General features: G+C 43.6%; 1 pseudogene; it reads left to right on the top strand.

The window, feature by feature from the left end:
• Nucleotides 1–18,823: 18,823 nt before the first annotated feature.
• LOC123404359 lies at nucleotides 18,824–20,875 on the top strand (annotated as a pseudogene).
• Nucleotides 20,876–27,279: the final 6,404 nt, after the last annotated feature.

The following is a 27,279-nucleotide window of genomic DNA, read 5'->3' as shown; positions in this document are numbered from 1 at the left end:
GTCATCCTAGAAAGAAGAAGAAAGATGATAGGAACTTGCATGCTAGCAACCATGTTGTTGTTACACTCGAGAATCCAAACGATGTCTCTGTTTCTGATGCCGAAACACAATCTGGTGATGAACATGAGCCTAATGATAATATCGATAGTGGTGTTCATGTTGATGCTCAACCTAGCAATGATAAGGATATGGACATTGAACCTAGTGTTGATCTTGATAACCCAAAACCTAAGAATAAGATATATGATAAGAACGATGTCATTGCTAGGAAGCATGGTAAAGAAAGGGAACCATGGGTTCAGAAACCCATGCCATTTCCTCCCAAACCATCCAAGAAAAAGGACGATGAGGATTTTGAGCGCTTTGTTGAAATGATTAGACCTGTCTTTCTGCAAATGCGTTTGACAGATATGCTCAAAATGTCTCTGTATGCTAAGTACATGAAGGATATTGTTACTAATAAGAGGAGGATACATGAGGTTGAGATTTCCACCATGCTTGCCAACTACACTTTCAAGGGTGGAACTCCTAAGAAACTAGGTGATCCCGGAGTGCCCACTATACCTTGCTCCATTAAAGGCAACTACGTTAGAACTTCTTTATCGTAGGCTTGAACTGGATAAGTTGACACCCACAGAAATCTCTCTGCAAATGGCCGACAAATCAACTGCTTTCCCTATCGGCATTTGCGAGGATGTGCCAGTTGTGGTTGACAACATTACTATCTTAACAGACTTTGTTATTCTGGATATTCCCGAGGATGATGCCATGGCGGTCATTCTTGGAAGACCCTTTTTAAACACTGTAGGGTCTATTATTGATTGCAACAAAGGCAATGTCACTTTCCATGTCAATGGTAATGAGCATACGGTGCACTTTCCGAAGAAACAATATCGAGTACATTGCATCAATGCTATTGAAAAAACTTCATTAATTCTTATTGGGAGCTCTGAATGCCCTATACCTACTGTCATGATGAAGTATGATTTGCTTGTTGGGGATATGCACATCCCCATTGAGGTAACCTAGTGATTATTTGAAAATTCTCCTTTTTTATGCGATTCGAAAAAGTTTGTGAAGGAGACTTGATCAACCTCATTGACGGATTTCTTATGATGACCATGGGATGGATGAATCGAGTAGTCACAACCCTCTATTACAAGCTTTCACCTTCGGTTGCTTAGAAGTAAAATGATAGATTTAGCTTTAGTTTTTCCTGCTTTCTGCTTTTTGCGTCCCGTAGAAAAGTGTCCCAAAAATAAGTTCTCCGAATGCCCTGAAAATCAAGTATGTTTTTTTCTGGAATTTTTGAAAAATTCTGAGACGGAGAGCTAGTTAGGGGGATGCACCAGTGGGCCACAAGCCTTGGAGGCGTGGGCACCCCCCTTGGCCGCGCCTACCGGGCTTTTGGGGTCCACATGTCCCCCCTCCACTTATTCCAGCTCCTATCTCCTTCTCCTACCTCCAGAAAAAATCATTGCGCAGCTCAAACCCGTGTTCTTGCTCTTCTTGCTGCGATTTTCAATCTCCTTGTGATAGAAGGAGGCTGGATAATAATGCTAATGAAGGGGATTTCTTTGGTGGGATCTATGCCACTCGCATAGCAAATTTTCTTGGAGTACCCATCTGCGAAGGAGATCCCCCGCTTCATACATCTTTCCTTGATCGCGCCGCTATGACACGCTATCAGTTCCTTGAGAGGGATAATCAATCCCTCCTATACCGGTTAATATTTAACCAACAGCGTGTTTTCCATATTACCCTTCCTGCTCCTTCCTTCTTTGACTTTGAGGTAAAACAGAGATATTACATAACCAGAGGAGAGGCACAGGAGTATGAGACGAAGGCAAAGGCTGCTCGCCTCCGTGAGGCCGCTATTCAGGCGGTAGCTGCAGCTCTCTCGTACAACCCCCATTATGATTTTGGGTATCACCCGGACCCTCCATGTGAGTAGACCAACTTAGGCCAAAAGCCTAAGCTTGGGGGAGTACGTGTTTCTCACCGACTTTATATTCTTGCTCACGCTTTCACTTTGTTAGTCGATTTTCAGACCTTGCCACTGTATCATCCATGCTAGTTTATTTCTTTTTCTCGCTTTCTTCTTGTGTGTTTGTCTAGTTTGAGAAAAACCAAAAATATTTCTCGTTCTTCTTTTGCTTGTTGGGAGCTTTCCCGTGTAAATAGTTTTCTTTTTCTTTGGGTCAAGGTAGAAGACCATGGTTACAATGTTTAGTGGCTCTCGCATGCATATCTGTTTGTCTGTCAAAGAGACATATTACTTTGTCTTCTCCTTTGTGTTTGCTTGCAGATTCCATCTTAGTCCAATGCACGAGCACTCTTATTATTGTTCACATCATTTGGTCGTGCAAGTGAAAGGCAATAATGACGATATATGATGAAGTGACTGAGCCGGGAAAAGCTGGTATGAACTCGATCTATTTTGTTTTTGTAAATTGACTAGCTCATCGTTCCTGATTCAGCTTTGTTGTGAGAGAGACATGTTTGCAATGACAACTTAGAGATCATAGTTTCTGATGCCATGCTTAATTATCTAGGAGCTTATAATGGTTTTTCTTGGATGCCAACATGAATTTCATGATGATTATGATGTACTACGATAGGATGGTATCCTCCTTTGAATGATTCAAGTGGCTTGACTTGGCACATGTTCACACATGTAGTTCAAACAAAATCAACATAGCCTCTATGATATTCATGTTCATGGTGATTTATGTCCTACTCATGCTTTCACTCAATGTTGGTGAATCTCAATGCATTTTGATGACTGTTGTCGCTCTCTAGTTGGTCGCTTCCTGGTCTTTTGCTAGCCTTCACTTGTACTAAGCAGGAATACTGCTTGTGCATCCACTTACATAAACCCAAAGTTGTTCCATATGAGTCCACCATACCTACATATATGCGGTATCTACCTGTCGCTCCAAGTAAATTTGCATATGCCACTCTCTAAACCTTCATGAAATAATCTATTTTGCATGCCCAAACCGCTCATGTGGTGACAAGGGGCGATCGGTATCTTCCAAGCTAGGCGTGTTATCCTCGATATGTGTTTATTCACTGTCACTCACGAGAAAGGGGCCAGTAATCGGAATGCCCAGTTCCATGCTCAAATCGAAAAGATAATTGCAAACAAAACTCCCCCTGGATTTATGTTGGTATGGATGTCACCCGAGTATTCGGCTAGTCGTGGAGTGTGATTGATCGGTGGTGGGGGAGTCAAAACTTTATTTCCTGTTTGGCAACCGCCTATAGTATGTGTAGCATGGAAGATGGTGAAAACTCTTGGTCATTGCGTTGATAATGAAAGCATGCCACCCAAAATTATTTATCTCTGTCTTAAAAGCATGAGCTCTGGCACCTTTGCAAATCAATGCTTCCCTCTGCGAAGGGCCTATCTATTTACATTTCTGTTGAGTCATCCTCTTCTTATAAAAGCACCAATTAGAGAGCACCTCTGTCATTTTTATGCTTTGCTTTTAATTGATATTGAGTATGAATGTGATTGGATCTTCTTTGCCATGAATTACAATGTTCAGTCAGCCATTGGTGTTTGAAGGTGCTCTGCATTTATGTTTTGCGGTCTCAGAAAGAGCTAGCGAGATACCATCTGTTCATATTCCTTCATGATTGTCTTGATTGAAGTGTTGACGTTTGAAACTTATTATTATTGCTCGCTAGTTGATTATGCCATTGATATGAATTTGCCATGAGACCTAAATTTCATTGCTTATTTGGTTAGCTTATGATCTTGCTGAAAAACTGAATATGAGTTAGACATAGTTGCAACAACAAGATCAAACAGAGTTCGTAAAAGTTTTTCTTTTGTCTCTTTCAGTTTGTCAACTGAATTGCTTGAGGACAAGCAAGGCTTTAAGCTTGGGGGAGTTGATACGTCTCCGTCGTATCTACTTTCCAAACACTTTTGCCCTTGTTTAGGACTCTAACTTGCATGATTTGAATGGAACTAACCCGGACTAACGTTGTTTTCAGCAGAATTGCCATGGTGTTGTTTTTGCACAAAAATAAAAGTTCTCGGAACGACCTGGAAATTTATGAGGATTTTTTGTGGAATGTATAAAAAATAATGGCGCAAGAATAAACCGGAGGAGTGGAGCGAGGAGCCCACAAGCCCACCAGGCGCCCCCCTGGCCGCGCCTAGCAGGCTTGTGGGGCCCACGGAGCTCCACCGCCTCCAACTCCAACTCTATTTAGTCCCTTTCGTCTGAAAAAATCAAGGAGGAGAGTTCATCGCGTTTTATGATACGGAGGCGCCGCCACCACGTGTTATTCCTCTGGAGGGCAGATATGGAGTCCGTTCTGGGCTTCGGAGAGGGGAGATCGTCGCCATCGTCATCACCAACCTTCCTTCATCGCCAATTCCATGATGCTCTTCACCATTCGTGAGTAATCTCATCGTAGGCTTGCTGGACGGTGATGGGTTAGATGAGATCTATCATGTAATCGAGTTAGTTTTGATGGGGATTGACCCCTAGTATCCACTATGTTCTGAGATTGATGTTGCTACTACTTTGCCATGCTTAATGCTTGTCACTAGGGCCCGAGTGCCATCATTTCAGATCTGAACCTATTATGTTGTCGCCAATATATGGGTGTTCTTGATCCTATCTTGCAAGTTGTAGTCACCTACTATGTGTTATGACCCGGCAACCCCGGAGTGACAATAGCCGGAACCACTCCCGGAGATGACCATAGTATGAGGAATTCATGTATTCACTAAGTGCTAATGCTTTGTTCCGGTTCTCTATTAAAAGGAGAGCCCCGTAGTTTCCGTTAAGACCTGGCTGCCACGGGAGGGATGGACAATAGATGGCATGCAAGTTCTTTTCCCTAAGCACGTATGACTACATACAGAATACATGCCTACATTACATTAACGAAGTGGAGCTAGTTCATATCTCGCCGTGTTATAACTGTTGCATGATGAATATCATCCGGCATAATCATCCATCACCGATCCAATGCCTACGAGTTTTTCCTACTCGTCCTTGCAACGTTACTTTGCCGCTATTGCTGTCGCTGCTTCTACTGTTACTCTGTCACTATTGTTGTCACTGCTGCTACTGTTACTGCTACTGTTGTCACTGTTGCTATCACTCCACCTTGCTACTGATACTTTGCTGCAAATATTAAGTCTTTCAGGTGTGGTTGAATTGACAACTCAACTGCTAATACTTGAGAATATTATTTGGCTTCCCCTTGTGTCGAATCAACAAATTTGGGTTGAATACTCTACCCTCGAAAACTGTTGCGATCCCCTTTACTTGTGGGTTGTCAGGTAGCTGCTCTGGGAAAGCCATGGGAACGGGGAGAACTAGGATCTATGGCAGTCCTCTCTAGACTAGTGCTAGCTTCCAAGTCAACACTCTGCTCTCTGAAATCATTCTGTCTGTCATCTGATCCTGATATATTGACTAACAAGCACAACAGCAAATAGCAGAACCTTTGAAGTGGATGTAGGAGAGACAGATTGGATGAGCATCACAAAATTCAGATATTTTTGAAATTTTGAAGTCTGAAACTCAGAATATGATCTTCTGCAGGATGTAAATCGGTGGCACCGAGTTGGCAATTTCGGAGTGACCGAGAAGACAGACTCGCTTAATAGAAACTTGGTAGTCATTTTCGGTGGCACCCAAAATAGTTGATCGGCCTCACCGAGTTGCTTCTCATGATCCCTAAAATAGAAATCGGTGGAACCGATTTTGCAAACTCGGTCTCACCGAGTTGCATTCTGCGGTAGATCAGATCCGGAATTTCATACTTCTCCTAATCTATTGATTCTATCTTGTGGACAGGAGGCTTGCACAGAGTGGAAAGAAGATTAAACTGTCCCAATGCATGTGAATCAGATGGGGAACGCAAAGGGGATCGAACCGTACCCTAGCTCGGTGGCGGTTCAGCTACGGCCACGATAGTGGGGCAATTGCATCGACGGCGTAGAATCCCAGCGGCAGCGGCTCTCAGGCAGTCAAGGCGATGACCTGGGGTCTCTAGGGGCACAGAGGGTTTGAGGATGAACCGTTTTGAAGATGGAAAATCAAAGGTCCGGTCCGCACATATATATACCCATGCGCTGTCGGTGTCACCGAGATGGAAAAATCGGTGTCACCGAGTTCCTCAACTGTCAGCAGACAAGGAAACTCGATGGAACCGAGTTGGCGATTCCGGTGGTGCCGAGATGAGAAACCCTGATCAACTTTGGAAAATCGATGGCTCCGAGTTTGTGGAGGTGGTCACACCGAGTTTTTCAAAGAGGTTTTGGAAGGCAGCCTTTAAAGATACTGAACTCCGTGTGCACCTTCACACAGAGGGATCGACAAGTGCTTGTTCAAGTTTTGTGATGAAGCATGAATAGAACTTGAGATGAGATAGCATAGATAGCTAGAGAAGGGTCCTAAGCATTATTGTCCATCCAATTGGCAAAAGATAAAACAAAAGCCATATAACAAAAATTGGATGTCCTTGAATGATTAAGTACATGCAGACCAACATGTTCACACAGTAAGAATGATGATACAAACATGGTGAACAAGTACACACATCCTAGCACTTATCAAGCACTTGGGCGATGACAAAGTCATCTATATATGAGTATATTGACATAGGAGTCAAGCAAGAATACTTGATCATAGGTAATATTCATCGTTAAGCACAAGTGGGGTTGCCACTTTTACATAAGCATTAATGTGTTGATATCCTTAGGATATGATTATACTCAAGTCTTAGAGTAAAGCTCACCCTTGATATGATAACCCCACAAAGAGGCATCAACTAACCTTGGGTTTTGTCGTGGAAGACTTCAAGTAGGTGAAGTAGTTGTGGATCCTCAAAGTTGATGAAGATCATCTTGAGTTGGGAGCAATCCTTGTTATTTTCATACTCTTGTCACCTACATGGGTTAGAACCAAAGCAAAAGGCACATATGCAAGAATATCTATGTACATGGAGTGAAGAATAAATGGGATGATGTCCAAAGATGCACTGATTACCTAGTTCCTCGCTTACCTTTGACGGAATGTGTGACTCATCGAACTAATGCATAAGGTTGAGGTTGATTGCATATAGTTCTTGCCAAAATGAATAAGAGTAAATTTCATTGGCAGAGTCACCCCTCAAGAACTTCTAGTTCTTCCTCTTGGGAATCCACACCAAATTGATGGGGATCCTTGGAGTTGTTGTAGCACTTGTTGAGGTAGAGATAGTAGTATCCTTGGGAACCCACTTGACCTTGGTTTGGGGTTCTTCCTCAAATAGGTCAGTGTCATCTTGAAGCTTTCCCTTGCCTTTGTGGTCTTGTGGTAGAAGGACATCTTGTGAGCTTGTTCGTTCGGAAGGAGTGGACTTCTCCTCTTGGGGAACAAACTTGGGAGTGGGATATGGACCTTCTTCCCAAACATTTCCATTGATGTTGAAATAGCCAACACCTTGTTTCTTCCAATGTCCTCCTTGCTTGCGCATAATTTCCTTGAATTGCTTACTTCCGGAAAGACTCTCGAAGACACCTCTCTCTATAATCCCTTCCAATAAATCATTTTCTTGCTCAAGTGTAACTTGGCTAAGAGAATCGTTAGTGGAATCAATAGAGTTACTAGCAACAACATTATTGGATTTAGCTTTAGCATTGTTGTTACTAGATGAAGAAACCATATTTCCTTTGTTACTAGTGTTCTTAGGCTTAACTTGTGGAACAAAATTAGACAACAGTAATCGTTTGGCTAGATAAGCAAAACTCTTCTTTCGAAGATCATCATTGATTGCTTTTAAGAACTCATGTTCTTGCACCAAGTTGAGATTTTCGAAGCGTAGCTACTCATGGATTCTTGCAAGCTCTCTATGATCTTCTAGAGTAGTCTCATGAGCTAACTTAAGAGTTTTTAGTTCTTGAGTTAGTCGTTCAATCTCTTTATTGTCATCATCATTTGATTTATCTTGACTAGCATGATAAAATGCAAATTCATTTTCACTGCATTCACTAGTTTTATCTAGAAGCAAGTCATCTTCTCCAAACAATTCATCCTCATCACTATTGAAATCAAGATACTCAGGGTGTGATACCTTGGGGCCTTTAGCCATGAAGCAGTTTCCGACTCCCTCATTTGGTGAATCAAATAAGTCGCGGGAATTGGTGGAAACAAGTGCAGTGTCGGCAACACCTTCATATTTACTATAGTTAGAGTGGAAGTGATAGCGTCTCTCGGAGTGGTGATCACATTCGGAGCCAGAAACCCATTCACCAACATGAGCTTGATGTCTTCTTCTTGAACTGCTCTTGGTGTATTTGTCCTTCTTCTCCGATTCCTTGCCTCTCCGTGAGTGTCTTTTGACTCTTATCTTCTTTTGTAGGGAGCCGAGTACTCATTTCAGTAGTGTCCAGAATTACCACAATTGTAGCATATTCGGTCACGACTGGACGAACGCTTCTCATCATGTCTTGAACTTGAGCTTCTATCTTTGCATCTACTCTTGTAGAACTTGTTGAATTTTCTGACCATGAGGCTTATCTCTTCATCAGTTACAAGATTGTCTTTTGAAGTAGCGGGAGCATCGCATGAAACTTTATAAGCATCGCTTCACTTGTTGTGCAGCTCATCTTTGTCTTTGAGTGACATCTCATGAGCAACAATCCTATTCCAACCAATGACTTCAGTTGGCTTGAGATCTTTGTAATTTGGCATCATTTGGATCAATGTGCGCACTGTGTCATACATGACATCAAGATCTCTAAGTATCTTCATGATGATGAATTTGTCGGTCATCTCTTCACTTCCTAAGCAGGCAATCTCATTGGTGATGAGCTCTAGCCTAGAGTACATTTCAACGTCTCCTTCACCATCCTTCATCTTGAACTTGTCAACTTGACTTTGAAGCACATCCAACTTAGATTATGTGACAGAATCAGTACCTTCGTGCATATCAACCGAAGTATCCCAAATCTATTTTGCATTCTCAAGACGACTAATTTTTTTGAATTCTTCGGGGCAAAGGCAGTTGAAGATGATATTGCAGGCTTGAGCATTAAGTTGCAACATCTTCAAGTCATCAGCTGTCGCATCACGATCTTGTTCATGCCCTTCTCCAAATAAGTTACCTTACACACCAACACGAATGACAGCCGAAACATGAGGATTAAAGCCAATTATATGCATTTTCATTTTATGCTTCCAACTAGCCAAATTAGTGCCATCGGAGTAAGGACCTCTATGATGATAATTTCCCTCACTAGATCTCATACTCTCCTAGGTTGCTAAACCAATGAAATGGGAGACCAAAGCTCTGATACCACTTGTAGGATCGAAAGTATGTCTAGAGGGGGTGACTAGACTACTTGACAAGATAAATAATTTGCCTTTCCCAATTTTACTTGAGAGGCAGCTACAACAATTATCACAAGTCAAATACACCCTACACATGCAGTTCTAATAGTATTATAGTGGAAAGTAAATCATGCAAGTGTAAAGTAGAGGAGTAAGGTTGGGAGATTAAACGCATGAGGTTGACACGGTGATTTTTGGCATGGTTCCAATAGGTGGCGCTATCATAAGTCCATGTTAGTGGAGACTTCAACTCATGGAGGGTAACAAGTGCGAGAGTCCACGGAGGGCTCCACCCATGGAGGATCTACAAAGAAGCGGCCTTGACTATCCCACCGTGGCTTACGTCCATGGAGGACTAGCCTTACTCAGGGTAGATCTTCACGAAATAGGCGATCTCCTTGCCCTTACAAACATCTTGGTTCAACTCCACAACACGAAGTAGGAGGCTCCCAAGCGACACCTAACCAATCTAGGAGGCACCACCCTCCAAAAGGTAATAGATGGGGTAGATCAATGGACTCCTTGCTCTTGTGCTTCTAAAGATAGTCTCCTCAACACAAATCTCTCTCACACAGGATATGAATGGGTAGGAGAGGTTGATTTGGTGGAAAGCAGTTTGGGAAGGCTAGAGATCAAGTTTCAAATGATTGGATTGGAATGTGTTGGTCTCAACACATGAGTAGGTGCTTCTCTCTCAGAAAATGGATCCAGAAATGAAGTGTGTGTTCTGACTGCTTTTCCCATGAATGAGAGCTGGGTGAAGGGGTATATATAGGCAACAGCCAAAATCCAACCATTACACACAAAAGTGCAAACACGATGACACCGAAGTGGACAACTCAGTGGTACCGATTATCTCAAAGGTGTGAACTTTTTAGTCTCGGTGAGACTGATATATAGAACTCGATCGCACCGAAAAGGTGACTAATGGTCAGATGGCCAAACTCAGTGGCACCACTACTAAAACTCGGAAATTCCAATTTTGTGTATCTTGGCAACAGAATGTTGGTCACCGAAACTCGGTAGCACCGATGCAATTTCGGTTCCACCGATTTGGTGGGAATGGTTAGGGTTCTGTCTTAGGTTCAAACTCGGTGGGTCCGTTGTGGCAATGTTGGTGACACCGAATTTGTATGTGGAACTTGACAGAGTGGATATGTGGGAAAAATGACTAAGTGGTTTGGTGGCTAACTTTGAGCATTTGAGCAATCAGTTCATTTTACTACCTCACCCCCTTTTAATACTATTGGCTTTCCTATGGACTCAAAAATGATTCCTCACAAATATAAAATGAAGAGTCTTCTAGCTTAAAGCTTGAGCCAATATTATTCCTTTCTTGTATCTAGGGGCATCTCCACATAAACCTTAAGCCATAGCATCTTTTGAATTTTCCTGAAAAATACTTGGAAAAACACATTAGTCCACTGATGCATATGTTGTGATCAATTATCAAAACCACCCCACGGAGCAATTGTGCTTTCAGTTGTTGTTGTTGTTGTTGTTGCTGGTGCTATTATTGTTGTTAGGGCATATTTCCTCTAAGTGGTTTTGGTGATTGATGATATTGCATTTGCGGACTACTTGTGTGCATTAAGCCTTTGAGAGAATTCTACATATGGCACAAGACGATTATAGCTCATGAGTGGATAAAGTTGAAGACTATTATTTTCCTACATTTCATTTTAGGTGGAATTGAGTCATAGGAGAACCGTACTATTAAGAGGGGGTCCGCATCGGAAAGATTTGGGTGGAATCAACACATACACTCTCGTTGGCACTACTGTTCCTTTCCCGCATCAATGGTGTTGTTCCATCGTTGCCTGTGTTGTGGTCCTAAAGGGCCAAGCGATCGTACTGCACCCGCAACGATAGTACTGCTTACCTCATAAGTGATAGTACTGCTTTGGGCTGGTGCACTACTACCCCCGGACGGTAGTAGCTCTACCTAGTGTCGCGTTCGGTACCGCTCGCTTTGGGTCTCGAGTTTTCGGGTTTGAGTGAGCATTTATGGTCATTAGTTTGGCGTGGTAGTACAGCTCCCAAGCAGTAGTGTCGTGTGTTACTAACGCTCCACTATTTCTCCTCTTTGTGGTCCAGAAACTCGCAGCAAACTCGAGGCGAATGTAGGCGAGGTACTACTACCCACCAACCGTATTACCGTTCTCCCGGGCGGTAGTACCACTTGAGCAGAACTACCTCTCGCTCCTACCCCTTGTGTTCGTAGAGCTGATGTACTAAATCCCCAGCGGTAGTACCGCTGGGGTGAGCGGTAGTACCGCGCCAGCAACACTACTGCGTCGTGGCCTCGTGCCATTGTTTTGGGTGGCTGGCTCAACCGCCCAAGGGTAGTACCGCTCCAATGAGTAGTAGTGTCGCTTGTGTGTGAATTGAGAGGGGTAATGGCTCGATTCTTTCCCCCACTATATAAAGGGGGCTTCTTCCCCAAGAAGACCACCTCTTCCAACCCTAACCTCCATTGTTGCTCCAAGCTCCATTTTTGCCCGATCTCTCTCCGTAGCCAACAAATCTTGGTGATCTTCAAGGGTTTGGTTGAGAAGGCCCCAATCTATACTTCCACCAAGAGAAATTGTATTCCCCCTCTAATCCCTTGTGGATCTTGATACTCTTGGGTGTTTGAGAACCCTAGACGGTTGAGGTCACCTCAGAGCCACAATCCATTGTGTTGAAGCTTCGTGGTGTCGTTGGGAGCCTCCAATTAAGTTGTGGATATTGCGCCAACCTTGTTTGTTAAGCTTAGGTCGTCACCTTCAAAGGGCACCACCAGTGGAATCACGACATCTCACATTGTGTGAGGGTGTGAGGACAATACGGTGGCCCTAGTGGCTTCTTGGGGAGCATTGTGCCTCCACACCGTTCCAACGGAGACGTACTTCCCCTCAAAGGGAAGGAACATCGGTAACACATCCTCGTCTCAATCGGTTCTATTGTGCTTATCTCTTACCTTTACTTTGTGCAAACCTTACTTCTGTTGCATCTTTTGCTTGCTTGTATCTTTGTTGTTGTTAGCATCATATAGGTTGTTCACCTAGTTGCATATCTAGACAACATATTTGTTGTTAAACATAATTTGTTAAGAAAAGCTAAAAAATGGTAGTTGCCTATTCACCCCCCTCTAGTAAACAATATTGATCCTTTAAATTGGTATCAAAGCTACATCTGTTTTAAATGTTTAACCTCCCAAAGAGTATGGTTGACGTAGTAGGTGATGAAGGGGAGCACTCCGCGGCCGCGGTCGGGACCGTGGTCACCCATGATGATTTGAATGAGGTTATCGCCTCTTTTAAATCATCCATGGTGGACGAGGTCAAGGACATTCTAAATAAATCCCTTGAGAATATTAAACTCCCCACCGATCCCAAGGATTTGGGTAATCCAACCAACGCAGAGATGGATGCCCATTCCGCTAAGGAATCGGCTAGTACCGAGCTTCCCAAATACTCTCATGGAGGTAATGGGTCGGGCACCCATGTTGCAGTTGCCCCTCCCCCGGTCTACGATGGACCGGTTCCCTCACCTCATATAAACTCTAATGGGATCCCACCCAAGCTTGATTTGACCAACTTTCGTGATTGGGCTTTTTATTTTATAAGTCTCATTTGAATCACAACTCAAGACAACTATTAAGAGTGATCGAGCAAGGCTTTCACCCTCATGATCCCAACCAACATGACACCATGGGAAGAAGTGGACAACCAACTCAATGCTTCTGCTTCGTTCATTCTTCAATCCACCTTGCCACCCGAAGAGCTCTCCCACTTGCGCATATTCACCATTTCCAAAGATGCATGGGCACACATCAACTGCTTGTACAAAGGGAGATCAATCATTCAACAATGCAACTTTAATGAGGTTCTTGATGAAGCCGATGAGTTTGCAATGAAGGAAGATAAGAACCCAAGAGATCTCTAACTAAGATTGACCACCCTTGCCATCTCTCTTCGAGATCATGGGAGCAAGGACACGGATGACACTTGGGTCAAGCGCAAGTTCCTCAAAGACATCATGCCTTTCAACAAAGGCATGTCTTCCGTGTTCCGTCAAAGACTAGACTTCCACACCTTGTCTTCAAGTGAAGTGTTAGATGAGTTTTTTTGCAATGATCATATTGAACAAGACCGCACACAACACTCTAGATCGTGTTCAATGATCAAAGAAGTCCAACCTTGCGTTAAAGGCCAAGGCAATCTAGGAAGAGGAAGAAGAAGAAGAAGAAGAAGAACAAGAACAAGAACAAGAACAAGAGGGTTGCCTGAAGACACCAAATATGCTTCGCACATGCGCATGGCCCTTGTGTCAAGGTAATTTTGGTGCAACAAGAGGAACACCAAGCCCAACTTCTCCAAGAACAACAAGTGCATCCAAGGGCAAGCAACGGGTGAGAACATGCTACAATTGTGCTAATATAAGTCACTTTTTTGTAGATTGTCCCTATGAGAAGCGGGAACAGAATGGTGGCAAGCTCATTCGCAAGGACAAGTCCAAGTCCACCCCCACCGAGAACAACTTCTTTAAGAGGGTGCCTAAAAAGGGGTTGACGGTGCAAGAAGAGTACAACTCCGATGATGATCATCATCATGATGCAAGTGGAGAAGGAATGGAAACGGACTCTATGGACATTGCTATCTCTCATTCTACAACGGCATCACTCTTGGACTCCCCTAACAAGCATCACATCCCCATTGCTCGGTGTCTTGTGGCCAAGGTCTCCAACAAGGTAGCCTCCAACATTAAAACTACCATTTCCACTACTCATTCTTTGAAGGATAGTGGAGATGAAAACGGGGAGGTAAATGTTGATGAAAATTCCTTTGATAAATTCATGAGAAAATCAAGGGTGAGACCAAGAAACAGTTCATTGCTCTCTTGGAACAATTAGGTGAGGCCAATGATGTCAATGAGACTCACGAAGAGACCATCTCTAGGATGGAAGGGCATAGTCGTGACTATGCCGATGAGATTGCGGATCTTTCGTATATTTTAGAAGGAGGACAAATTCTTCTTTTGGCTCTTGAGGAGTCACACAACATTGATTTGGCTAGACTTAAGAAAGATCTTGATCATGCTCAAGTTCTTACTCGTGTTCTTAAATTCGAGAAGGTTGAACTTGGTGTTGGCCATGAGAAACTCATTGAGGATTTTGGGTAGCTTGACATGGCTCATAAGGCCTTGAAAATCACTCACACAAGCCTCGAAGTTTCTTATGACCAACTCCAAGTAAATCTAACAAAGGAGATTGCTACATGTCATCCTTTTGTGTTAATTAACAATGCTCGTGCTTCTAACCCTTGTTGTGAGCATGTGAACCTTGTGGAGGGAAATGCTAAGTTGAAAGAGCAAGTTTAGAAGGGCCTTGTGACTTGCATCCAAGTAGAGAAGAACCTCAATGATCTTTTGAGCAATCAAAAGGAAGTTGTGTCCAAGGAGGGACTTTGGTTTGTGCCCAAGTCAAAGAAGCAGCAATCCAAGAAGAAAGACAAGACCAAGAAATCTCCCCATCTTAATGAAACATTTTTCAAAGTGGGAGAGGGTGCTTGTAAGGATAAGAAGAACAGGGTGATGGGTGGTAAGGTCAAAAATGGCAATGCCACTCATCCCAACAAGGCCAGCGATTTTAACCCTTCATATGTTTTGTGTCATGCTAGTGATGGGCATGTTTAAGCCAAATTTTTTGGTTCTCCTTATGAGTACATTGAATGGTCTATTTGGATTCCTAAGACCCTTGTTAATAAAGTGAAAGGACCCATTCAAGAATTGGTACCTAAATCCAAGCATTGATCTTATGTAGGAGTTTGTTTCCGGAGACGGATCATAGTTGCTCGATAGTGGATCAACAAATCATATGTCCAGAAGCAAAGATTTGGAGGTCGACGTACAAAGTAACTCATCTATGGATACTCAAGTCAAATTTGGTGATGAGTCAATATCAAAGGTATTGGTTCTTGGCAAGGTGGTGATCTCTCCGGAGATAACCATTGAGAAAGTCATGCTTGTTGAGTCCCTTGCATTTAATTTGCTTTCCATTTGTCAACTCGCACTCATGTTCCTTTCAAAAAAATTGATATTGATACCGTAGCCCTCTTGTGGAGCAAGGCTCTTAAAGTAGCCTTTGTTGGATATGTTGAGAATGGTCTCTATGTGGTCCACTTCTCAGAGAAGCCCACTAAGACCGCAACATACCTAATTGCTAAACTTGATGTGGGATGGCTTTGGCATCGCCTTCTGTCCCGTGTCAATGTGAGATCTTTGCAAAGGCTCCTAGAAGGGGACCACGTCCATGGACTAACAAATCTTAGGTTTGCCAAAGATCATGCTTGCGGTGCTTGTATCAAAGGAAAGCTACATGATACGTCTCACTGCCTCAAGACGTGGCCCCTTGAGCTCCTCCACATGGATCTCTTTGGTCCTCCATCTTTCGATAGTCTTGGGGGAAGAAAGTATTGCTTGGTGATTCTGTATGATTACTCAAGATATACATGGGTATATTTTTTCAAGAGGAAGAATGAGACCCAACGAACCGTCATTGTCTTTGGAAATGAAGCTCAACGTCACATGATGCAAAGATTTTGATGATTAGAAGCGACAAGGCTCCGAGTTCAAGAACTACACCTTGAATGAGTTTTTAAGTTATGAGGGGACCAAACATCAATACTTCGAACCTTATACCCCTCAACATGGAGTTTGATGAAAATAATGGCTCCCAAGTGGAATTCAAATCTTCGTACAAGGGAGTCAATTCATGGACGCGGCAAGGACCATGATGGCGGAATTCAAATCTTCGTACAACTTTTGGGCCGAGGCCATCAACACCGCATGTCATGCATCCAATAGGATCTACCTCCACAAAGGCTTGAACAAAACTCCATATGAAATTCTTGCCGGTAACAAGCCTAACCTCACATACTTTCAGGTGTTAGAGTGTAAGTGTTTCATTCTCAACAAGGGAGTCCATTTAGCAAAATTTGATTCTAGAGCTCATGAGGGCATATTTGTTGGTTATGCTACAAACTCTCGCGCTTACCGTGTCCTCAACAATTCCACCGGACTCATTAAGGAGACGTGTAACATGGAGTTTGATGAAAATAATGGCTCCCAAGTGGAGCAAAGTGGTCTTTGTGATATAGTTGATGAAATTCCTCCCCAAGCCATAGGAAAAATGGATGTGGGACACTTCCTACCTATTGAGGACCCCTTGTGGCCGAAGTACAAGGACAATGTTCTATGCAAGTGGAATCCTCATTATCGGAATCGGGGCTCCGCAGACCCAGAAAGTTTCAAACTCTGGGGTGTGCTCGCTCTCCTACCTTGTTCTACCTCCCAACTTCATCGCGTATCTCCGACGGCTCGAGCTAAGGAAATAAAATAAGAACACGTGAATAGTTTACCCAGGTTCAGGCCACCTTGTGGTGTAAAACCCTACTCCTCCTTGTCTGGATTTCTTGAGGTGGAAGACGAGTACAAAGGCAGGTTTTTGCCCTAGTGGAGACAATGTATCCTCGGAGTCCCTCCTACAGAGGTCAGGCCTCTCTTTTATACCATCCTTGGTCCTCTTCCCCCGAAAACACACTTGGCGGGAAGGGTCGCTACAACAGCCATTTTGAAAGGGGACAAGACTATGTCCTTCCATGACAAAGGTGGTCTTCGCCTGCAAAATCCCGTCGCCATGATGCACTGGTGGGCTCAGGGTGATCTCCGTTCGGCCGAAACCCTAGCCTTGGACCTCTTGCATCGATCGGGAAACCTTTGGGGGTTTCTTTGGCTGTCCGCCAGCTCGCCCCGCTTTCTTAGCACGAAAGGGGAAAACTCTCCTACCCATGTCCGCTGCTACTACTCCCGTGCCGCGTGCGCAGCCTATGTCACCCACGCTGGGGCATAGGGTTTGGGGCCCTGTTAGGTCACCCTTGACGAGCCCGCCCCACAAGAGCCTCAGGGGTGGCCTCAGGACGCGTCCACACAGCGAACACCCTCTCGTGGTCCTTGGTGTTGATTCTCAGATGCTCACCTCGCAAGGCGAGGGCCCTCACGAGGGTCTTCCTTGTCGGGCTTGCCGATGGATCGAGCGAGGCTTGTGCAACATGTCGCATGTGGGGCCGCAGGCCGACGGTCCTGGGCACTCTCTGTCCCAAGAGCCCGAAAGTAGCCCCCGGGCCCGCCTCATGCATGGCCCCACCCGATGGGAGGATGAAGCGGTGCGGTGCCCAACCGCGTGCGGGCCAGGCTCAACGCGTGGCACTTGGTGGGTCTTGAGACTCTTCTCCTCCCTGCAACTCTTCGGGAACTGCCCCAAGTTAGTTGTCGTAAAGCCTGCGTGCAACGCTTGTCATCATTGATCTCTTGACCAGCGCCACCCACTTGCGCCATCCTTCCCACATAAGGTTGCTCCTCGGCCCGTGGCACGCCCGGAGTATCTTAATGGATGAACAAGGAGACACGAGCCTCTACTGTCTGTGGGCCAGGCTTGGCACGTGGTGCTCAGCGGGCACGTCTCATTTATGACAAAAAATAATGACGGCGGTTTTATTGGTCATTGATCTAGGACTAAAATTTACGAAAAGGTCATGAGGTGTCTAAGAGGGTCCAAACCTTTGACCATCTCTATCAAGAAGGTCATAATCCCATTGCACAAAATGGTCACTGGCATGTGTAGCTCTATTTATGCCCGTATTGTAGGTCCTCCATGACAAAATTAAGAAAGTCATAGGCTTAACTAGAGGTGACTGGGCAGACAACTCGACATTTTCGCCTACGTGTCTTGTATAGGTATCGACAAGGCCACAAAGTATAAGTACGTTCACAGGTCGGAATTTTTTTTTATTATCCTTAAAACGGTGAACATGATTGTTCCTAGATAATGGTTGAATCTTGAAAAACTTTTAGTGGTTCTCTGATTAAATAGGTACTCTTATACCTAGATATAATTTTGGAAAAGATCATGAGCAAACTATAACCGCAGTTCAAATTTGACCCGCTTCTAGCTGAATTGATGGAAATTTGTCTTTTTCACTAGAGGTGGGTCGAAAGATCTTGCCACTAAACAATTGTTTCAATTGTACATTAAATATGATTTAGTATTTTGGAAAACTTATTTGGTCCAATTTTGCAACAAATATATGATAGATCCTTCATAAAAAACTCATTTTGAACACTCAAAACATGAAAAACAAAATTTTCATGCAGAAAAAATGAAAACTCCCTTTCAAAACATTGTTTGCTATTACAATATGCACCCTGTGTAGAATAAAAGATCATTTTTTTATTTTTCATGTGAAAAATTAAGAGAAAAACAAAAGAAAATAAAATTACATGTGATCTATTCTCATTGGTGGTATTAGCTGTCACTCGGATCGATGACGTGGCGTCCATCCATCCATCCATCTCTCCATCCCACATCCATCTCCATCCAGCCATCTATCCACAAAAAAGAAGAAAAAAACGAAAATGGAAAAGGAAAACCCCACCTGCAGCCAACCCAAACCCTATCTCCTCCCATTGCACTCTCCCCCACACCCACATCTCCTCTCTGGTCTCTTGCACCCTAGGGTTAGCCGTCGCCACCGCAGACCTTATTCCGGCGAGATCCGATGGCCATGGCCTGCGCGCAGCCAGCTGCGGAGCTCACCTCGTGCCACATCATCGATCCCTCCATCTATATCCGTCCGTCCCCGCCTCCAACGCTCGCACTCTATCGATCCCCCGTGGCTAGGTTTTGGGACGAGGCATCATCTCTACCGCCGGCATGCCTCCGGTGGTCCTCTACGTCACCTAGCTAGCCCTGACCCCGCGCCAAACCCCCGCGCCGGAGCCGCAGGATGCCGAGGCGGAGTCCATGATCCTCGTCTCCGGCCCGCGCATCGTCGTCTCCGGGCTGAGGTGGGCCTACTGCCGCGTAGGTGCTGCTCCCCTCACCTTTCCTTCACTGCGGCCATACCTTCGTCCTCGTCCTCCATTGACGAGCCTGGCCATTTTCGAGCAGGAGCCTGAGTAGATGCGCCTTCATCCTGGGGTTTGTCCCCTCCAAATCCAATCCTCCTCCAGCTATAATTAGCAACGACATTAGCACGGCAAGTCACGCGAAGAAGTGCGAATTGGAAATTCGTGTACATTTTGAATCTTACGTCTCACATTGAGCTGTACTCATATCTTGTGGTCGGCCTCTCATTTCTACCTCCCTGTGATGTGCAGATACTCGATATCACTAGTCTCCGCTGACAAAATACCCTCAGACCAATATTCTCTGGAATTTCTAGGTGAATTTGTCTAATTCCCCATTTGTACTTGTTCAATGCCTATTACGTTTCAGTTTAAAGGAGTTGTACACAAATACTTTTGTTTCTTATTTAAGGTCTGAAGGTGAAGGAGACCTCAAAGATAGATCAGTGTCGTTGACCAAAAAAACCTATTGAGATATACGAGTTTGAAGGGTACGTGCTTTCTTTCAGTTGGGATTCACAACTTTCCTATGAAAAAAATAACAGTCCTTCTGCTTCTGTTTTTCTTTGCGGCTAAAACTTTGAGCTGTCCATTTTGTCGAAAGGTGAATGTCCTATTAGTTTAGTGCATCTGCATTTTGTACTTGTCATTTTCCTTGTTTGGAAAATATGCCATGTGAAATTTTCAGGTGATAGAGATGGTGTCCGTCTTGGACCTTGATGTTCTATTTTACCCTTGTCCTCAGAAGGGGCCAACATTTCGTCCAAAGGTTTTAGAGATGGGAGGGAAGACACGGTTCCCTTACATTCAGTCCTAACAGTTATATTTGGTAATATTTTCTCCAATAGTATTTTCCCACTCGGCAAAATAATATTGAATTTATTTTTGTTGTCGCATTGTAGAACTGGCATAACATCTAAATTATGTAAGTTAGATATTAGCCAATGCATGCGCATGTGCTAAATATATAAGACTTGGGAATTCTGTGTTTAATTGTATTGCTGTTTAAAATACACCGAGTCTTGACACAGATCGTCATCCTGCAATTCAATGCCATATAATTCCATAATACTATTTTTGTTGTTTGCGTATGTAAACTAACATGGCATTTCTATACCATTTTGTTTGAGTGAAATTGTGTATTGTGCACTCCAAAATTTAGAATTGTTTTTTATTTTAAATGATCATGTTTGATATGGCTTCTAATGTCTTCATCTTGAAATATGGTTGCGTGTACATTAAGAGTACGAGGTGGTGCGTGGGACTAGCAGCTTCTAAGGACAGATCTGATGGTGGTGTTGACGTTCATGTAGAACAGCTCCAATTATGAAGTTTGAAGAAGCTTACTTCAAGTTAGAACAAAATGGAAGTTTCCTGTGATATGGTTGTGTATGTTATATTATGTTAGGTTGTAAGTTGATAAAATACTGAGTATTGCTAGCTATTATGTGCCCTTCTGATTCGCTGTGAGTTATGTACTATAATGTGATTATGTACTATAATGTGATTATCTTCTTGCTGGATAGAAGATCAGTTGAAATAGGCCATGACTCTTACTTAATTAGGCCATGCAATTGGGTATAGCATTGAACAGCTAGTTTTAAGAAAGTTGCTAAAAGCATGCAAAATTACCATGTCCCAATAATGTTTGCTTAACAAAACAGCCGTGTCAAAATAAAAAATAGATCCTCGAAAGTAATGAATGGGCTGTATTTATGGGCTTGGTCCGTTGGGCCACTAAAAATGCCATGTCAGATTATACATGGCCTCCATGTCATTTTTTTTGCCATGTCACCTTGTGCCATGTGGATGATGCCATGTCAGCTTAGCCACATCATATTATACGTCGATGAGGCTCATGGATAATGTCCAATTTTTTGGTCAAGAAATTCTACGACCTATAGTTTTTGGTCATAAGATCCATGACCAAAAACCACTGAAGGTCATCTTTGTTTATTCTTGACGGCCAACTATTGACCCTCTCATTTTGGTCAAAATAAAGTCATAAATCAAAAATAATGACAATTCAATGACCAAAATGGTGGGTCATTATCAACCATATTTCTTGTAGCGCCTCCACCTCCCATGACGCCTCGAGAACCGCGGTCGTGCCTACAAAACCACCATGCCCGAGGTCTGGAGCCGCCACCACACAGCTTCCTCCATCTGCCTTCTTCACACGCTCCTCTGACATCCTTGCGCAAACACAACCTTCTTCCCCTCCCCTCCTTCCCATGGCGGGCAGGAGGGATGCCACGAGGAATGAAGCGCGCGCGCGGGGGGGGTGGGGGCTATCATCCCCTACGGACAATGGGGACCAGCCCCCAAGACCAAACCTAACGTGATGGCACTGGACCGCCAATGACGAGTAAGTGTATTATCGTCATTGCTTTCCCTTGCATATCTTGTTTGACCCGAAGAATTTGTTCACCAGACTTTCGAGGGCACCTGCACCCAAGAGGCGTAGGGATGCCCCACCGGGGGTGGCTTCGCGTGCGTTGCCAGTTGGTGTAGGATCGAAAGTATGTCTAGAGGGGGTGATTAGACTACTTGACAAGATAAAAAATTAGCCTTTTCCCAATTTTAGTTGTGGGCTAGTTTTAGCAATTATGGCAAGTCAAGTAGACCCTACACGTGCAGTTCTAAGAGTGTAGCAGCAGAATGTAAAACATGCAAGTGTAAAGAAAAGGAGTAAGGTAGGGAGATCAAACGCATGAGGTTGACACGACGATTTTTGGCATGGTTCCGATAGATGGCGCTATCGTACGTCCATGTTAGTGGAGACTTCAACCCAAGAAGGGTAACGGTTGCGAGAGTCTGCGGAGGGCTCCACCCAGAAGGTGTCCACGAAGAAGCGGCCTTGTCTATTCCACCACGGCTTCCATCCACGAAGGACTAGCCTTACTCACGATAGATCTTCACGAAGTAGGCGATCTCCTTGCCCTTATAAACATATAGGTTCAACTCCACAACATGAAGTAGGAGGCTCCCAAGCAACACCTAACCAATCTAGGAGGCACTGCTACGTCGATAGAAACCTTTTGTCGTCTCTTGAGCTTGCGTTGGTTTTCCCTTGAAGAGGAAAGGGTGATGCAGCACATGAGCAGTAAGTATTTCCCTCAGTTTGAGAACCAAGGTATCAATCCAGTAGGAGAATCTCGTCAAGTCCAGAGTACCTGCACAAACACAAAGCGCTTGCACTCAACGCTATAAAGGGGTTGTCAATCCTTTCAAGATTGATTGCCAAGTGAGATCTGAAGGCGGAAAGTGCAACGAAGAAAACGTGAAAGGCTGAAAATATGGTGTGGAGCAGACCCGGGGGCCATAGTGTTCACTAGGGGCTTCTCTCAAAATAGAAAATATTACGGTGGGTGCACAAATTATTGTCGAGCAATTGATAGAACCGCGCAAAGTCATGACGATATCTAAGACAATGATCATACATATAGGCATCACGTCTGAGACAAGTAGACCGATACTTTCTGCATCTACTACTATTACTCCACACATCGACCACTATCCAGCATGCATCTAGTGTATTGAGTTCATGACGAACAGAGTAACGCCTTAAGCAAGATGACATGATGTAGAGGGATAATGTCAAACCAATGATGAAAACCCCATCTTTTTACCCTTTATGGCAACAACAAGATGTGTGCCTCGCTACCCCTTCTGTCACTGGGTGAGGTCACCGCACGGTATTAACCCAAAACCAAGCACTTCTCCCATTGCAAGAATCATAGATCTAGTTGGCCAAACAAAACCCACAACTCGAAGAGAATTACAAGGATATGAAATCATGCATAAGAGAGATCAGAAGAAACTCAAATAAGATTTATAGATAATCTGATCATAAATCCACAATTCATCGGATCTCGACAAACACACTGCAAAAGAAGATTACATCGGATAGATCTCCATGAAGATCATGGAGAACTTTGTATTGAAAATCCAAGAGAGAGAAGAAGCCATCTAGCTACTAGCTATGGACCCGTAGGTCTATGGTGAACTACTCACGCATCATCGGAGAGGTCATGGTGTTGATGAAGAAGCCCTCCATATCCGAATCCCCCCTCCGGCAGGGCACCAGAATGTGCCCCAGATGGGATCTTGCGGAGACAGAAGCTTGCGGCGACGGAAAAGTACTTTCGATGATCTCCTGATTTTTTCTGGGATTTTAGGGAATTTATAGGCGAAAGACCTAGGGCAGAGGTGGCCCAGGGAGCCCACAAGCCTGGGAGGCGCGGGCCCCCTGGCCGCGGCTAGGGGGCTTGTGGGGTCCCTGCACGCTCCCTGCTCTAATTCTTGCGCTTCCCAATCTTTTTATGTTTCGGGAAAAATCTTTTTGGCAGTTTCGTTCCGTTTGGACTCCGTTTAAAATCATCCTCTGAAAGGGGTCAAAAACATGGAAAAAACAGGAACTGGCACTTGGCACTGAGTTAATAAGTTAGTCTCAAAAAAGATACAAAAGGCATACAAAACATCCAAAGTTTGACAAGATAATAGCATGAAACCATCAAAAATTATAGATACGTTGGACATGTATCAAGCATCCCGAAGCTTAACTCCTGCTCGTCCTCGAGTAGGGAAGTGATAAAGACTGAATTTTTGATGTGGAATGCTACCTAGCATAGTTGTCCTTTGCAACTTCTTTCGTCTGACATGAATGTTCAGATCCGTAAGATTCAAAACAATAGTTTGCTATCGACATGAAAACAATAATACTTCAAGCAAACTAGCAAGGTAATCATGTACTTTCAAAATAACAAGGCCAAGGAAAGTTATCCCTACAAAATCATATAGTCTGGCTATGCTCCATCATCCTCACACAACTAATGTAAATCATGCACAACCCCGATATTGGCCAAGTAATTGTTTTCGCACTCTTACTTTCTCAAACTTTTTATAACTATCACGCAATACATGAGCGTGAGCCATGTATATAGCACTACAGGTGGAATAGAGTGTGGTGGTGGTTGTGAGACAAAAAGGAGGAGATGGTTACATTGACTCGGCATATCAAAGGGCTATGGAGATGCCCATTAATATATATCAATGTGAATGAGTAGGGATTGTCATACAAAGGATGCACTAGAGCTATAAGTATGTGAAAGCTCAAAAGGAGAACTAGTGGGTGTGCATCCAACTTGCTTGTTCACGAAGACCTAGGGCAATTTTGAGGAAGCCCATCATTGGAATATACAAGCCAAGTTATATAATAAAGATTCCCACTAGCATATGGTGGTGAAGCAACGAGAGGCTCTCAATCATGAAGAACATGGTGCCATAATGAAGCACAAGTGTGGAAAAAGATAGTAGCATTGTCCCTACTCTCTTTTTCTCTCCTTTTTTTTATTTGGGCACTTGGGCCTCTTTTTTCTTTTTCTTTTTTATTTGGGCTCTTTGGCTTCTCTTTTTTCCTCACATGGGACAATGCTCTAATAATGATGATCATCAAACTTTTATTTGCTCACAGCTCAAAAAGCTTAGAAATGACTCTATAGGAAATGCCTCCGGAAGTGTACCGAGATGTGCAACGATCTAGCTTGGAGTATGACGTTGAAACATCTCTCTAGCTATCTTACGATCATGCAATGGCAATATGAGAGTGACGGCACAAGTCATGAGACAGAACGGTGGGAGTTGCATGGCAATATATCTCGGAATGGCTATGAAAATGCCATAGTAGGTAGGTATGGTGGCTGTTTTGAGGAAGGCATATGGTGGGTTTATGTACCGGCGAAAATTGCGCGGCACTAGAGAGGTTAGCAATGGTGGAAGGTGAAAGTGCATCTATACCATGGACTCACATTAGTCATGAAGAACTCGCATACTTGTTGTGAAAGTTTTTATTAGTAATCGAAACAAAGTGCTAAACACATACTCCTAGGGGAAGGGTTGGTAGGTGTTAACCATCGCGTGATCCCATCCTCAACACAAATGATGACAATCAATAGATCAATTATGCTCCTACTTCCTAACATAGCGGTTCACCATACGTGCATGCTACGGGAATCACTAACTTCAACACAAATATTTCTAGATTCACAACACCCTACTAACATAACTCTTAATATTACCAAATCCACGTCTTAAAACTAATTGAGAGGAATCAAGACTTCTCTTTCTACTCAATGCACATGAAGATGGAGGTTTTTGTATCCTCTTTGAGTACCTATCACCTTTGGGACTACTTTCATAGCATGAGCCAACTACCAAGTCATGCACCACCATGCTCTAAAAGATCTAAGTGAAGCACAAAGAGCAAAGTTTATCTAGCTCAAAAGATATAAGTGAAGCACTATGAGCATTCTAGCAAAATCGTGATGAGTGCATGTCTCTCTCTAAAGGTGTGCAGCAAGGATGATTGTGACACAACAAAAAGAAAAGACACCTAAGATACAAGATGCTCCAAGCAAAACACATATCATGTGGTGAATAAAAATATAGCTCCAAGTGACGTTACCGATGGATTGAAGACGAAAGAGGGGATGCCTTCCCACGGCATCCCCAAGCTTAGGCTTTTTGGTGTCCTTGAATTTGGCTTGGGATGCCTTGGGCGTCCCCAAGCTTTAGCTATTTCCACTCCTTATCTCTTTGTCCATGAGAACATCACCAAAACTTGAAAACTTCACAACACAAAACTTAAACACAAACTCGTGATAACATTAGCAAAAGAAAACAAACTACCACCACTTTAGGTACTATAGAAATCTTGATTTCTATTTATATTGGTGTTGGGATACTGTATTCTCACTTTTCCATGGCTAGTACCCCCCGATATAGTTTCATAAAAACAAGCAACCAACTCAACAAAAACAGAATCTGTCAAAAACAGACCAGCCTGTAGCAATCTATATACTTCATATACTTCTGGTACCTCAAAATTCTGAAAAATTATGACTGCATAGGCAAAAGGCATATCAACGAGCATAAAAAGAATCAACTCAAAAGCTCTTTCTGAATAAAAATGAAAAATCATCTCGTGAGCGAAAAGTTTCTGTGTTTCTCCAGCAGGATCAAATTACCATTACCAAGATGTAATGACTAAGATGCGGTCCTTTTCGATCTGGGGATCGAGGCCCCGAATTGGAAAAGAGCGCATCTAAGCGTCTCGCAAACATGGTATCACATCACATACATAATAATAACAAATAGACAATCAGGGGTTCAATTGCCTTCTCATAAATATATCAGAGTACATCACGCATACAATCAAAGTAGTTCCGCTACGGACTACAAAACAAGGGAAATGGCTATGCTACCCTGCCTGCTGGCCCACTATCACGACCACGCCTCAATCTTCTGGATAGTTCACATACAAGCGGTCGGTCTCCTCGTCGTACTGCCACGCTAGCTGCGTGCCGTCGGGATCACCTGTCTCTAGGGTACCTGAACCTGTTGATGTTGTGAAGGAATCTTTGAGCCACGGGGACTCAACAATCTATGACCCCGGTGCCAGAACTAGTCAAGTTATTAGGTTGGATAGGATAGAGTGTTTAAGGTTGCAGCATCCTAAGCTTGTTATTGTGGCTAACTTACGTAGAACATTTATGAAGGTGGACTATACTAGCGGTCAAGAATAGTTGATCACTAAGTGATCCTAAACACCTACCTATGTCATTCATAACCCCACCGTGTTCCCGATCGAAGAGAGATCTTCGAGGGGACAGTCACGGTTACGCACACACTTGGCAATTTTTATCAGCTTATGTTTAAGTTATCTATTACCGGATGTTAACAAAATATTCCAAGTCGCCACATAACCGCGGGAACGGCTTTCCGAAAGATTAAACCTTGCAGGGGTGCTCCAACTAGTCCATCACAAACGTACACAGGCCGCAAATAATCCTCTATCACAAATCTCATGATCTCTTCGGATTCCTTAGAGGAAAACCAAAACTCTGGGGAGAACCAAAGCTTCACCGGGATTCCTATACGCAAGATATATCACTATGGTCAGACAAGACTAGCAGGA

This window comes from Hordeum vulgare, chromosome 6H (genome assembly GCF_904849725.1).
Source record: "Hordeum vulgare subsp. vulgare chromosome 6H, MorexV3_pseudomolecules_assembly, whole genome shotgun sequence".
Lineage (NCBI taxonomy): Eukaryota > Viridiplantae > Streptophyta > Magnoliopsida > Poales > Poaceae > Hordeum > Hordeum vulgare.
Note: the sequence above shows the minus strand (reverse complement) of the source record. Positions and strands in the feature narration are given on the sequence as shown.